General features: G+C 44.2%; 1 long non-coding RNA gene across 4 annotated transcripts in view; it reads right to left on the bottom strand.

The window, feature by feature from the left end:
- The window catches only part of LOC140639025 (uncharacterized), a 19,670-nt gene extending 6,921 nt beyond the window's left edge, over positions 1-12,749 (bottom strand). Inside the window, exons 1-4 of one of the 4 annotated variants that reach the window (XR_012035908.1) lie at positions 12,478-12,582; positions 11,802-11,915; positions 9,050-9,146; positions 1,143-1,314 (exon numbers count right to left, since the gene is read on the bottom strand). This is a non-coding gene — a long non-coding RNA (uncharacterized lncRNA). Of the gene's footprint in view, positions 1-1,142; positions 1,315-9,049; positions 9,147-11,801 lie in introns of all 4 variants that reach the window. The other 3 variants (XR_012035907.1, XR_012035906.1, XR_012035905.1) reach the window with 3 other exon arrangements.

Below are 12,749 nucleotides of genomic sequence, written 5' to 3'. Positions count from 1 at the left end.
TGGCCAGAATGAGACTAAAGAAGGAACTTAGAGAAGGAAAGCCATGACATGGAAAGAACTCAGAGTGGAGGGAACCATGAGCCTGTTGTGGGCGAAGGGAAAAAGGACGGCCGAGCAGAACTGGGCCCCATGGAAGGCCAAGGGTAGAGCCTATCCCAGAGGTGCCCTCAGGTCCCATAGCTCCAGGGCCCACCTGGCCCCTGTGAGTCACTGTGGCCAGCTCCTTCCTTATTTCCCTGGCCGTCATTTGGCTTAGAGGTGGCCATGCGAGTTCATTCTGCCAATAAAAACTAGAAGGAAATGGGTTGGAGGACCTTCTGGGAAGAATTTTGCTTTTTGATTAAAGGAAGGATGGCCTGGCCCTTCTTCTTTCTGCTTTGAACATGGATGTTTGAGGATGTGATACTTTAGAGCAGTAGCAGCCATATTGGGACCATGAGGCAACAAGACCAAGGGAAGAAGCCAACATACCAAGGTTGGCCAAGCAGACGGACAAAAAGAGCCTGGGTCCTAGATGACATCGTTGAGCCACTATACCTATCCTGGAACCAGCTACTTCCAGTTTTATTGATACCTTAATTAAATGTCTTATTTTCTAAGCAGATTTCTGCTATTTGAAGTCGAAGATGTTCTTAGCCAGTGTAGCCCTCCTCTGAACCTTTTGGTCATCATTTTCTTAGAGCCCCATGGCTCTTGGTTTAGATCCAAATGGGAAATCACCCCAAATTTAGACAGTGGAATCTTACTTGCGTGGTAGGAAATACAAGTCAAGATTTCTAACAGCCTACAGAGCAAGTTCAACACTTAGTCCCAACTCCCAGAGCCTGTTGCACACAAGAAGAGGTAGCCTCAGGAACGTTCTAGGTATGTGAGCATGAGCCTTCTAAAATGGGGCTCAGTGATGAATTTTGGGACACACAAGTGCCATAGGGGCAGAAGGGAAGAGCCTAAGCATGGGCCAGAAAGCCATGGAAAGCACATGGAAGGAGCAGCAAGCTGGAATGGACAGCTGGCAGGTGGGTGGGCAACACTTCTACAGGAGGCCAAGGTCCACAGCAAGATTTTAGAATTGCTGAGTACTGGCTGGAAGGAGTTTATGGCAACTGGAACTAAACTGGTGGAAAACTGGGCCTTCTACTTACCTCTCTAGTCAGGCTTCGTGACATTTTAGATCCTTATTAGATTCCTAACAGGGACCAAATCGAGGCCATTCCCTGTGTGGGGACACTCCCATGTTCTTCATGTTCTTCATTCTTTGTCTCTTCTCCACCTCTCCCTTTTTCTCCACCATTTCTTCCTGTCTTCTCAGCAAAGCTAGGAGCCAGAAATGCACAAGATCTGAATCTCTTCTCCCTCAATTGGAGAGGAAAGATAGTGGGAGACAAGGGTGTCTTATGGACTTCGAATGCGAGTCTGGGGATAATCCTAGTTGGCTTGGGAGGTGGAAAAGGCATAGATTAAGCTGTCTTCTGCCCCAACCTTGATCAAGCAAGGGGGATGGGGGTGCTTCCTCAGCATTACACAAAGTGTGCAGTCTTCCCTTCCCTTGTGCAATGAGATGTTGAACTCGGAAACTCTAGATCTTCTCTTTTGATTTCTAGTTTCACACACATGGCACAGATAAACTGGCATCCTCCTAATGCATCCTGCCAATATTTCATTGCATCTAGAATTTGAGAAAAGTCTCAGCCACCTACTTCCCATCCCCACATCATCAGTAGTAGAGGCATGTGTCCCATAGAAGTTCATCAGATAAATGGGATCTAAACACGATGTGATATAGTGACCCTGGAGTTTGTAACCAGCAAACTCCACAGCTAAGCCTCTCCCCTCGGTGCAGCCCCTGTGCACCCTGCATATCTTAGGAGTCCTGCCCCAAAGCTAAAACCAGGCTAACCCCGACGCTTGCCCACTGTGTTCCTTCATTCATTCAGCAGAAGTGTACTGAACACCTAGTAGAATTACAAGCTAAGCTTACAAAGAACAATACTATTAGGAAGATAAGTCGTTAAAGGCACACACCCAGTTTCTTATCTAATCAAACGAAAGAATGAGAACTTTGGGGTGGAAGAAGCAGAAAGGGGGTAACCGCCTACTTTATGTGACTAATGCTTTACCGTGATGCTTAATACACCCTGAGTTCCCCCTACCCCCACAGTTGGCCAGTATACCAAGAAGGTTTCTCTGGAATCCAAGAAGGAGAACTGAAGGCTTTTCCTCCTCCCTTGGTAATCAAGGGTTTGTTTTTGTTTTTTTTTTCCTCCAGTATGAATTGGCCTGATTACAGATTAAATGTCCTTTCATAGTCTATACAACATGAGAGTGTCTTTCCCGTGACCTCTTCAACAGCAACACTGTCCCCAGATGATTTTCCATGTTGATTATGTTCACAGGCTTCTCTTGAGGGTGAATGACGTCACATTCAATCTACTCCCTGCTTCCCCTAGATAGTTCTCCATATTCATTACCTAAGACTGGCTCAAGTCGCAACGAAATTAGCTGCCATTATCTGAGGCTGGAACCTGGATTGTAGGTTCTTCTTACCCATTATGCTTGCAGAGCCTCTCTCTGTTCTGAAATCCCAGATGTCTAATTAGTTGTGCGCACTGCCTGAAAGCAGTTTCGCATCCATTACGTGCATGCGGTTTTTCTCCAGTGTGAATTCTCTGACGTTGAATGAGCTCTACCTTCCCAAAAGCCCTCACATTCATTGCATTTGTAGAGTTCCTGTCGCTTGCGAAGGAGTTGATGCCGTGCGGTGCTAGAGTGCTGGCAGGGGCTTCTCTGCCACAGATAAGGCTTCTCTCTAAGATGAATGTTTCAGTGTTCAGTAGGATGGAAGCCCTGGTGAAAGGTGCCTGTACTGATGATGGGGTTTCTCTCCAGGATGAGCACTGTAATAATAAGTCCTGAGTTCTAAGATTTGGCCACATTTATTTTGGGGATTTCTCACTTCTCAAAGGTACAGACAGAAGTGCAAATTATCCCCCATCTTCATCCCATTCACAGGATGGAGTCCCTCATGGTTCTCTGGGATGTCTCCCTAGTCACAGATCTCTCCACAGTGGGAGACCAAGTCGTCCTCCCATAAGGATCTCCTTACTGCTTTCACCTATGAGTCTATTGCTGCAGAAAGTTCCTGCTCTGGGCCAGCCTGCTCTGTGTCCCAGTCTTACCATATAAAATCCCAGCAAATGTAAATCCCAGCCATTTTGTCTCAAAGAACCAGAACATGTCCTGGATGGAGAATTTAAGATTTGGGGAGAAGGTTTAAGGGTCAGAGTGTCTTTAGGTCAATCTAGAATATGATGAGTGTGATAGATGGCTGGTTACTTATATTCTCGTTTTCTTTAATGTACCCTCTTTTGGTCACACTGAGAATGTACCCATTAAAAATACCTTCTCCAGTGACTGCGAGGGAGCACATAGGGACTTGCAAGGCGGCTGTTCCCCCTCTGTTCTTTGATCTGGATGCTGGTCAAATGGATGTGTTCACTTTGTGAAGATTCCTAAGTAGTGTGCATAGGACTTAACGCGCTTTCTATGAGACAAAGTTAAAAGTGAGTAACTTCCTACTGCTGAGCAGCCAGCAAATGAGATGTAAGCAAAACTAGGCCTCCATGAGAAGTCATTAAAGTGGGGGACTTCCAGAGCAGAAACTTTTTGCCTTTTCCCTGCCGGCCCCCTTTGGCCCCCTTCTTCTCGTGCATCCTGGCATCCTGGAGGTGATGCCTGAAGGCGCAGCAGCCATCCTGGGAGCATGTGGAGGAGAGCCACATGCAAAAGCTGGCACAGGGAGCCTAAGGAAGGTGTCCCTTGCCTGTGGCCTTGAACTTCTCACCTCTGGAACTCTTACTTGGTTTAATCTAGGCAATGAGAAGTGATACACGTTTAGGTTAGGCATCTTTCCCTGTGTTCATTGCCTCTTACATTTTAATTTTGTTCACCTTTTGCAAAAGTTCTGTTCATTGAATTGTATTGTCCCTTTGTGTGTCAGCTGCGTTGCAGCCATCCTTCCAAATTTGTTGTTTGTGGCTCGAGTTTGTGGGGGTTTTTAGGCCAAACAAATTACTACATTTTTATTTTATGGCTTCTGAATGTTGCACATTTATACTTTTCCCACTCTATAGAGCTGTTAAAACATTAATCTTTTTTTGCTGGTTCAGTATATTTGGTAGTTTCCTTGTTGTATGTTAAAATCTTGGATCCAAGTGGAATTTACCTTGAGATAAGGCCGGGGTGGGGGAGTGGGAGTGGTGAAGGTCTGGTTCTTCCCTACCCTCCCACCCTCTCTCAGCACCATCTGAGAAACAGCTACCTTGTCAGCTAGTGAAATGCCTCTGCGATTATGGGTTCAGTTCCCATTGGATTGTGGGTCTTTGAATTTCTATTTCATGTCTGTACCTTTTCCAATACTTAATTATTTTAACTAATTTTCTCTATAAGTTGTTTCTGTGTCTGATGAGGCTCCCACCTAATTGCTCTTTTCTAAAACTCACATGACGCTAAGGTGGGTAACTGGGGGTTGGTGATAGTCACTCAGAGATTGCTGTGATGTCAGAAACTGAACAGAGCCTTCTGGATACAGATAATATTCTAACAATATTCTTATTCAAAGCAACCTCCTCTATTCCTCTGCAATGTTTTCTTGGAGCCATTTGGTAAGCAAGACAGATTTTCTCGTAAGAATTATTCATATCCAGGGGCACCTGGGTAGCTTAGTCTATTAAGCACCTGCCTTTGGCTCAGGTCATGATCCTGGAGTCCCAGGATTGAGCCCCAAGTCAGGTTCCCTGCTCAGAGGGTAGTCAGCTTCTCCCTCTGCACCACCCCCCACCCTTGCTCATGTTCTCTCTCGCTTGCTCACTCTCTCAAATAAATAAATCTTTAAAAAAATAATTACTCATATCCAGAAACGTAGCATCAAACAAGTTCCAATTCTGACAAATATGTCATAAAAGCAAAACCATAAAACTGAGGATGGTCTTTAGTAATATAAAAGGGCAACCTTTTGCTTCAAGTCCTATGGGGACTCAAGATGATAATATCACAGGCCTCCGTGTGCTGTGAAGGCTACACAAAGCACAAAACATTGTCTGGTCTAAAAAGAGCCCTATCTGTGTCAAAAGAACAAATATTGCATTAACAAATGTGTTTCCCTTTTGGGAATTTAGGAGATTCATGAGGAAACGATGTATAAGATCCAGGTTTCTTTTTAAGATAAACTTTCCAGGGGATCCCTGGGTGGCTCAGCAGTTTAGCATCTGCCTTCGGTCCAGGACGTGATCCTGGAGACCCGGGATTGAATCCCACGTCGGGCTTCTGCACGGAGCCTGCTTCTCCCTCTGCCTGTGTCTCTCCCTTTTTCTCTCTCTGTCTCTCATGAATAAGTAAATAAAATTAAGATAAACTTTCCAGAGAAAGTGAAAGTGATTTGTTTCTTCTGATAAATTTCCCAGAAGCAAACAGAAGGATTCAGAAGAACTCCATTGCTCTTACAGCTGCATAGGATCTTTAGATTTTTCCTAAAAATGGCTATTATAGTATTTATTTTTTTAATTTTTTTTTAATTTTTATTTATTTATGATAGTTACAGAGAGAAAGAGAGGCAGAGACACAGGCAGAGGGAGAAGCAGGCTCCATGCACCGGGAGCCCGATGTGGGATTCGATCCTGGGTCTCCAGGATCACGCCCTGGGCCAAAGGCAGGCGCCAAACCGCTGCGCCACCCAGGGATCCCTATTATAGTATTTAAAGGCTGCATTAGGACATCAGTTTTGAGTGTGTGGAAGTATTAAGAGAAATAGTCTCTCAAATCATGCCTTTGATCTTTTCTTTGCCACATAAATGCTTCATATTGGTGTAATGAGCAAAATGAAATGTTTGGAAAAATATGGGTCCAGGATAGATTAATTCCTCCAGTAAGTCAGAATTTGTGAAAAATGATATGATGTAAGTGTAAGATAAAAAAAAGAAAAGAAAAGAAACTATATCAGCTGCACATAGTGACTTCTTTCAAAGAGCACAGCATGAGGTGGGGGTGAAAAGTCACTGCTTTTTACAGGAGAACCCTGATAATCCCCATCCCAGCCAGACGATGAAGGTCCACACCAACAGTGATCAGGCTTGTTGATGGTATATACCCTCAATAAAATGTGATGGCAATGGCCCTTTACCACTATTGTGGTCTTTGTCCCCAAAACTTACAATTCCAGTCTAATGAAGAGAAAACATCAGAGAATCCCAATTGAGGACCTTGTGCAAAATATCTGACTCCTCCAAACCGTCAAGGTAATCAAAAATAAGGAAAGTCAGAAAAAAGCTGTCACATCTGAAAGGAGCCTGAGAAGAAATGACAGCTAAATGGAATGCTGAATCCTGGATGGGATCTTAGAACACTTTGAAAAGGACATTAGGTAAAAACTAAGGAAATCTAGATCAATGGTAACTTTATTTAATAATATATTAATATTGGTTCATTAGTAATAACAAAAGTACCATAAGACATGTCAGTGGAGGAAACTGGGCATATGGGAACTCTAATATCTTCCAAACTTTTCTTAAAACTAAACTATTCTAAAATAAAAATTTTATTTAAAAATAAGCTAAAATCATCAAACTATTAGAAGAGGTTGATGGTGGTTACAGATAAGATGACATGGATGCAGTTCTCTTTTCTTCTTCCTACAGCTCAAACCCTGGACATAATGTCTAATGCAAATAGAAGATGATTCTGGAGGGTGGAGAGAACATCAAGAATTTTTTTTAAAGATTTTATTTATTCATGAGAGACACAGAGAGGCAGAGACACAGATAGGGGGAGAAGCAGGCTCCCTGTGGGGAGCCTGATGCAGGACTCTATCTCAGGACCCCGGGACCCTGACCTAAGCCAAAGGCAGATGCTTAGTCATTGAGCCACGTAGATTTCCCCAGCCCTTGTGGTTCTTACTATGATTTCAGGATGCACCTCAGCAAAACCATTGGAGAACTTTGAAGAACACAGTTTTTTACAAGTCCCAGAGGGTACATGGTGCACTTGAGGTCCTGGGTGGAGAGAGAGAGAAAGGACTTAGGGCTCTGCCTTTATTGAGGGTGGGGTACCTACAGTTTCACAGTACACTATTAGCAAATTTATGGCATAAAATCAGGAATTAGGGCACAGAAAGAAAGAAATGAGATCAAGTGGTCAGTTAATCTAGGTTACTTGGGGCTCTCTATAAGGAGAACTGGTGGGGGTAAACTGGTTCCTTACTAGTTGAAAACAACTGGCATCTATGCCATCCATCCACTCAGACATCCACTTAATTCAAGATTCATGTCTTTGAAATGGATGCCACAGCAATGAAAAGTTTAATGTCAAGAGAAGCACTCAAAACAAGTAAAAATGAAAATGGAATTATAAAAAATGTTCAGACAACCCAGAGAACATTCACCAAGATAGACTGTTTCCTGGATCATAAAACAAACTTCAGCAAATTCAAAAGAATTGAAATCATATCAAGTGTGAACTTTGACTGCAGTGGAATCAAACTAGAAATCAGTAATGGAAAGATAGCAGGAAATTCTCCAAACACGTGGACACACACATAATAATCCATGCGTCAAAAAGGAAGTCTCAAAGGAATGGATCATATTTAACTAGGTGAAAATGCAGCATATCAAAATTTGTGGGACACAGCCAAAACAGTCTGAGAGGAAAATTCATAGCACTAAATGTTCACAGAAGGGGCTCAAATCAATAAGTTATGGTACTACCATGAGAAACCAGAAAAGGAAAAGCAAAATAAGTCCAAATAAAACAGAAGGGAAGAAATAAAAGCCAAAATCATAAATGAAAGACCTAAGAACAACAGAAGGGCAAACAAAAAGCTGTTCTGTGAAAGATAAGTGAAATAGGTAAGCCTCTAGCAGGGCTAATAAAGAAAAGACAATGAAGACACAAATTACCAATATCAAGAAGAAATCTTTGGGTGGCCAAGAACTGGCAGATCTAGGACAAGGAAGAGCAGGCATGTGAGGATCCGGGCCAGAAGCCTCACACTGACTCTATTCCAGGTTCCATGATGTGCTGTAAATTCCTAAATCTAGGCTGGCCCACCAGGGAAAAGGAAGTCTCCAGAGAAGAGGCTAGTGGTGAGAATGACATTCCATATCCACCATTCAACTCTGATCTGCCAACAAAAGTGGCTGAACATGTGTCCAAGATTCAGCAGATCAGGGCATACAACAAGATAGTACTAGGTTAATGATCGGTCCCCGGATGATAGCCACTGAACATGCCCAGCAGTGCCATGATAATAATGCCTGTAGAGTAGCAGTGGAAATATCCCTCTTGTAGTATGTTTTAGGAGAATCAGTCCCCTTTCTCCCAGACGCAGGGCCTGTAGCAGAGCAATCTCCCCTGATTCTGTTATCCAGAAAACCTACAATAAAATATATACTCCTCACTAAAGCCACCCCACCCCTTAGATCTGCCCCTCACCTTGAAGAGAAGATCTGCAAAACTTTTTTAAACAATCTACTTAGTTCTACCCCTTGAGAGAAATCCCTGATTAATTCTTATCACCTCACCAGTGCCAGGGCTCAAAAACTGGGCACCTGTGCTGAGCACAGCACAGAGCAAACCATAGAGAGAATGGTATGGAGGGAAGCAGAGGACATCTATATGGATGATTTTCTAGCCACTGTCAACCCCGGTCAAAACAATCACCAGAACCTCCAGCGGTCACCTCCTCATTCAGGTTGTACCCAGCCAGGTCATTCCAAAGCAAACACATGTGAAAGACAAGCACAATACCCACCATTGAGAACATAGAGTTGATGATGGGCAACCGTAAATTTCCAGTGCTTAGGGAAAGAAGTCCCACCATCATCCCCATGACACCTGCCGCTCCCAACATTCCACTGTTAGTGTGACTAACACACTATGTGGATGAGGCCATAACCTAATCGGGCTATGGGGCTTAGCACCCAACACTGAGACATTGGTAAAATAACTCCATCTCCATAGATTCAATGTGGAAGACTAATAAAGGGGTTTAGAGTCCTACCTTGTGGCTATGTAGCAGGAAGCAGCTCTCATGGCCCACAGAGCCACGGATTGGCACGTCATCCACCACAAATTCAAAGCATGACAACCTTGGTGTCCTGGCACACATAGAAAAAGCCAGTCAGGAGTCAGAAGAGGCCTCCCCAGGCATATGATGAGAGCAGGGGTTTCTCAACCTTGGCACTACTGACATTTGGACCAGGTAATTCTTTGTTCTGGATGGGGCTATCTTGACATTGGTAGGATAGTTAGTAGCATCCCTGGCCCCTTCCCCCTAGATGCCAGTAGCACCTCACCAATTGCGACAAAAGTATCTCTAGACCTTGGCAAATGTCCCCTGAGGGACAAAATTGCTCCCTGTAGAGAACCACTGGGTTAGACATGGTATGTTGGAGGTCTCCAAGAAAAGCAAGTACAATCTGACAAAGTCAAGGCCTAGGGCGAGGAGAGAAGCCAGGTGTAAGAAGGCTGGGAGTACGCTAAGGGGAAAATCTTAAGAAAGGATTCACTTGGGGCTCCTGGGTGGCTAAGTGGTTGAGCATCTGCCTTTGGCTCAGGTTGTGATCCTGGGGTCCTGGAATTGAGTCTCGTGTCAGATTCCCCACGGGGAGCCTGCTTCTCCCTCTGCCTGGGTCTCTGCCTCTTTCTGTGTCTCTCATGAATAAATAAAATCTTAACCAAAAAAAGAAAAGGCTTCACTCAAGGAAAAGCATGACACGGGGAGGTTAGAGTGTACAAGAGCCAGTTAAGAAAGGGCCAAGAGGTAGGTATGAAAGGCAACAGGACTACATGGGAGTGATAGTTGGAATCTTATTACCAACAGAGAAGCTTGGAGTTAGGAGCCCTGGGCTCTGATATCAGCTCTGCAATTTTCTGTCCACGTCGCCCCGAAACAGGCACTTGTGAGCAGGAATGTTTCTTTGTTAGCTGAATCCACAGAACAATGCCTGCCCTGCCTGCCATACACAGCGGCCGGTAGTTAGAAATCACATCAGATGATTTCCATTAAGATGCTTTGAAAACAAAAGAAGCCGCAAGGAATAAAATACTGGCCATTCCTACAGACTCAGAAGACCTTAAAAGGAAAAGAAAGGAACATTGTAAATAACTCTACAGGTATAAATGCGACAACTTGGATGAAATGGACCAATTCCATGAAAGCTACAAACTACCCAAACTCCCTCAATGTGACACAGATGAGTTTAGAAGTCTTTTAACAATTTAAAAAACTGAACTCTTAGTTTTAAAAATACAGCCCCCTGTCTCAATGGTCATATAACTGATTTGATGATGCACTGGAAGGACTCACAGAACCCCATGTAAAGTTATACTCAAGGTTCGGATTTATTAGAGCAAACAACAGAATGCAGGAACAGCAGGAAAAAGATATAAGCAAAGGCTGGAGAGGTCAAATGCAGGCATGCTTTCTTATCTCTCTACGGGGATAACACAGACACACCTTCCCTGTGTGCCAACAGTGGGAGCAATGTGAGATGTCCTGGGCCAGGAAATACTGCTTGAGCCTTAGGGTCTAAAGATCTCAAACCGAGCTGGTTGCATACCTGCCATGCGAGCCAGCAGGCACCAGGGAACCATCATGAATCCTTATGTTTACCTTTTCTTTTTTTTAAAGATTATTCATTTATTTATTTGAAGGAGAGCGTGCAAGAGAGCATTGCACAGAGGGAAGGGGGAGAGGGAGGAGGAGAAACAGACTCCCCTCCCCCGCCCCAGCAGGGAGCCCCAATGTGGGATATGATCCCAGGACCATGGGATCTGCTTAACCTTCTGAGCCACCCAAGCTCACCCCCCTTTTAAATTTAAGTAATCGCTACCCCCCCCCCCCCATATGGAGCTGGAACTCACAACCCTGAGATCAAGAGCCTCATGGTCTTACGGCCGAGCCAGCCAGGCGCCCCTCTTTATGTTTTAAACACACTGACACCCTGGCTCTTCTCAACCCACTGCTCTAGGCATGTAGAATAACATCTACCCGCCGCCCCCACAGCTGTGCAAATGTTCCAGGAGTTCTGACAGTCTGCCCAAAGGGTCATCACCATGGATACATAGATAAGTGAGAAACGGGTGACACAGAGCTGCCGTGTTCGCTTTTAGCTCGCATTCTCAAAATTGAGAAAATTGAGTTTTGAGAAACCCTGATCTGGACAAACAGTTCTCAGATGTGACATGGAAAGCAGGCTCCGTAAAGGGGGAAAAATCGCTAAATTTAATTTCTATCAAAATTAAAATTTTTGCTTTGCAAAAGACCCCATTAAGAGGATGAAAAAACTAGTTACAGATTGGGATGAAATATTTGTAAACCACATATCTGACGAAGGATTTATCTAGAAAATGCGAAGAACTCAGTAGTAAACAAACCCCCCCCCACCCCAGATAATCCAGTGAGAAAATGAACAAAATATATGAACAGACGCTTCACCAGAGGTTATAAAATGTTCAACATCCTTAGCCATTAGGAAAATGCAAATGAAGATAGCACTTAATCATCTATTAAGTGGCTAAAATGAAAACTGGATCTCTGCTACGTTTTCTATCTGCTTTTGCTAAATGCCTGGGGCACCGTCAAAAACAGAACCGCTTTCAGTGAAATTCCCCCTTGAGCGGTCTTGTACCCCCTCAAGGTGTAAATTGGGTCTCCTATTCGTCCGGACGCCTGGGCTTGGTTTACTGTCTCACAGGAATCTTGCCCCTTGTGCCAAAAGAACATAGATATATGTCTGGTGTCACCTTACCCTGAGCATGTGTGGTGCGGGGGTTGCGGGGGTGTCCCTCGGACTTCACACTGCTGTCCTTCTCCAGCTTCGAGGCCAGTGAGCAGAAATGCGGCTCAGTTTCACAGCAGCTCCCTGCAGAGTTTGGCAGAGGCCTTCAGGGCAAAAGCAGTCCTAAGAGTTCATTTACACACCAAACACCACAAAAGCAAGCACTGAAGCGAGTGGGGCGATATGCATCTAAAAAGCTTCTGCACCACCGAGGAAACCCATCAACAAAATAAAAAGGCAACCTATGGAATGGGAGAAAAGATTTGCAAATCATAATCCTGGTAACGGGTTCATCTCCAAAATATATAGGAAACTCCTAACACTCAATAGCAAAAAACTCCAATAATTGTGGAGTGGCCCAGGTCATGATTCCATGGTCCTGGGATGGAGCCCCTCGTCCTCGTTGTCGTACTCCCTGCTCAGTGGGAGTCTGCTTCTCCCTCTCCCTCTGCTGCTCCTCCTGCTCCTTCTCTCTCTCTCAAACTCCACAACAAATAATCCAATGAAAAATGGCAAAGGACCTGAATAGACATTTTTTCCAACAGGACATGCTATAAAAAGGTGCTCAACATTACTAATCAATCAGGGAAATGAAAACCCAAACCACAGTAAGACATCACCTCACACCTGTTAGAATGGCTATTACCAGGGTGCCCAGGTTATGCGTCCAACTCTTGATTTCATCTCAGGGCATGATCTCAAGCGCTGGGTGTTGAGCCTGCCGAGGATTGATTCTCCTTCTGCCCCTCCCCTCCTCAAAAGGAGGAGGAGAATAGCGATTATAAAAAAGACAACAGATAACAAGCTTAGCAAGGATGTGGAGAAAGGGAACCATCCTACTCTATTGGTGGGATTGCAAACTGGTGCAGCCACTATGGAAAGCAGTATGGCAGTTCCTCAAAAAATTAAAAATATGAT

Source organism: Canis lupus, chromosome 8, assembly GCF_048164855.1.
Source record: "Canis lupus baileyi chromosome 8, mCanLup2.hap1, whole genome shotgun sequence".
Lineage (NCBI taxonomy): Eukaryota > Metazoa > Chordata > Mammalia > Carnivora > Canidae > Canis > Canis lupus.
This window is presented reverse-complemented; position numbering and strand designations above follow the sequence as displayed.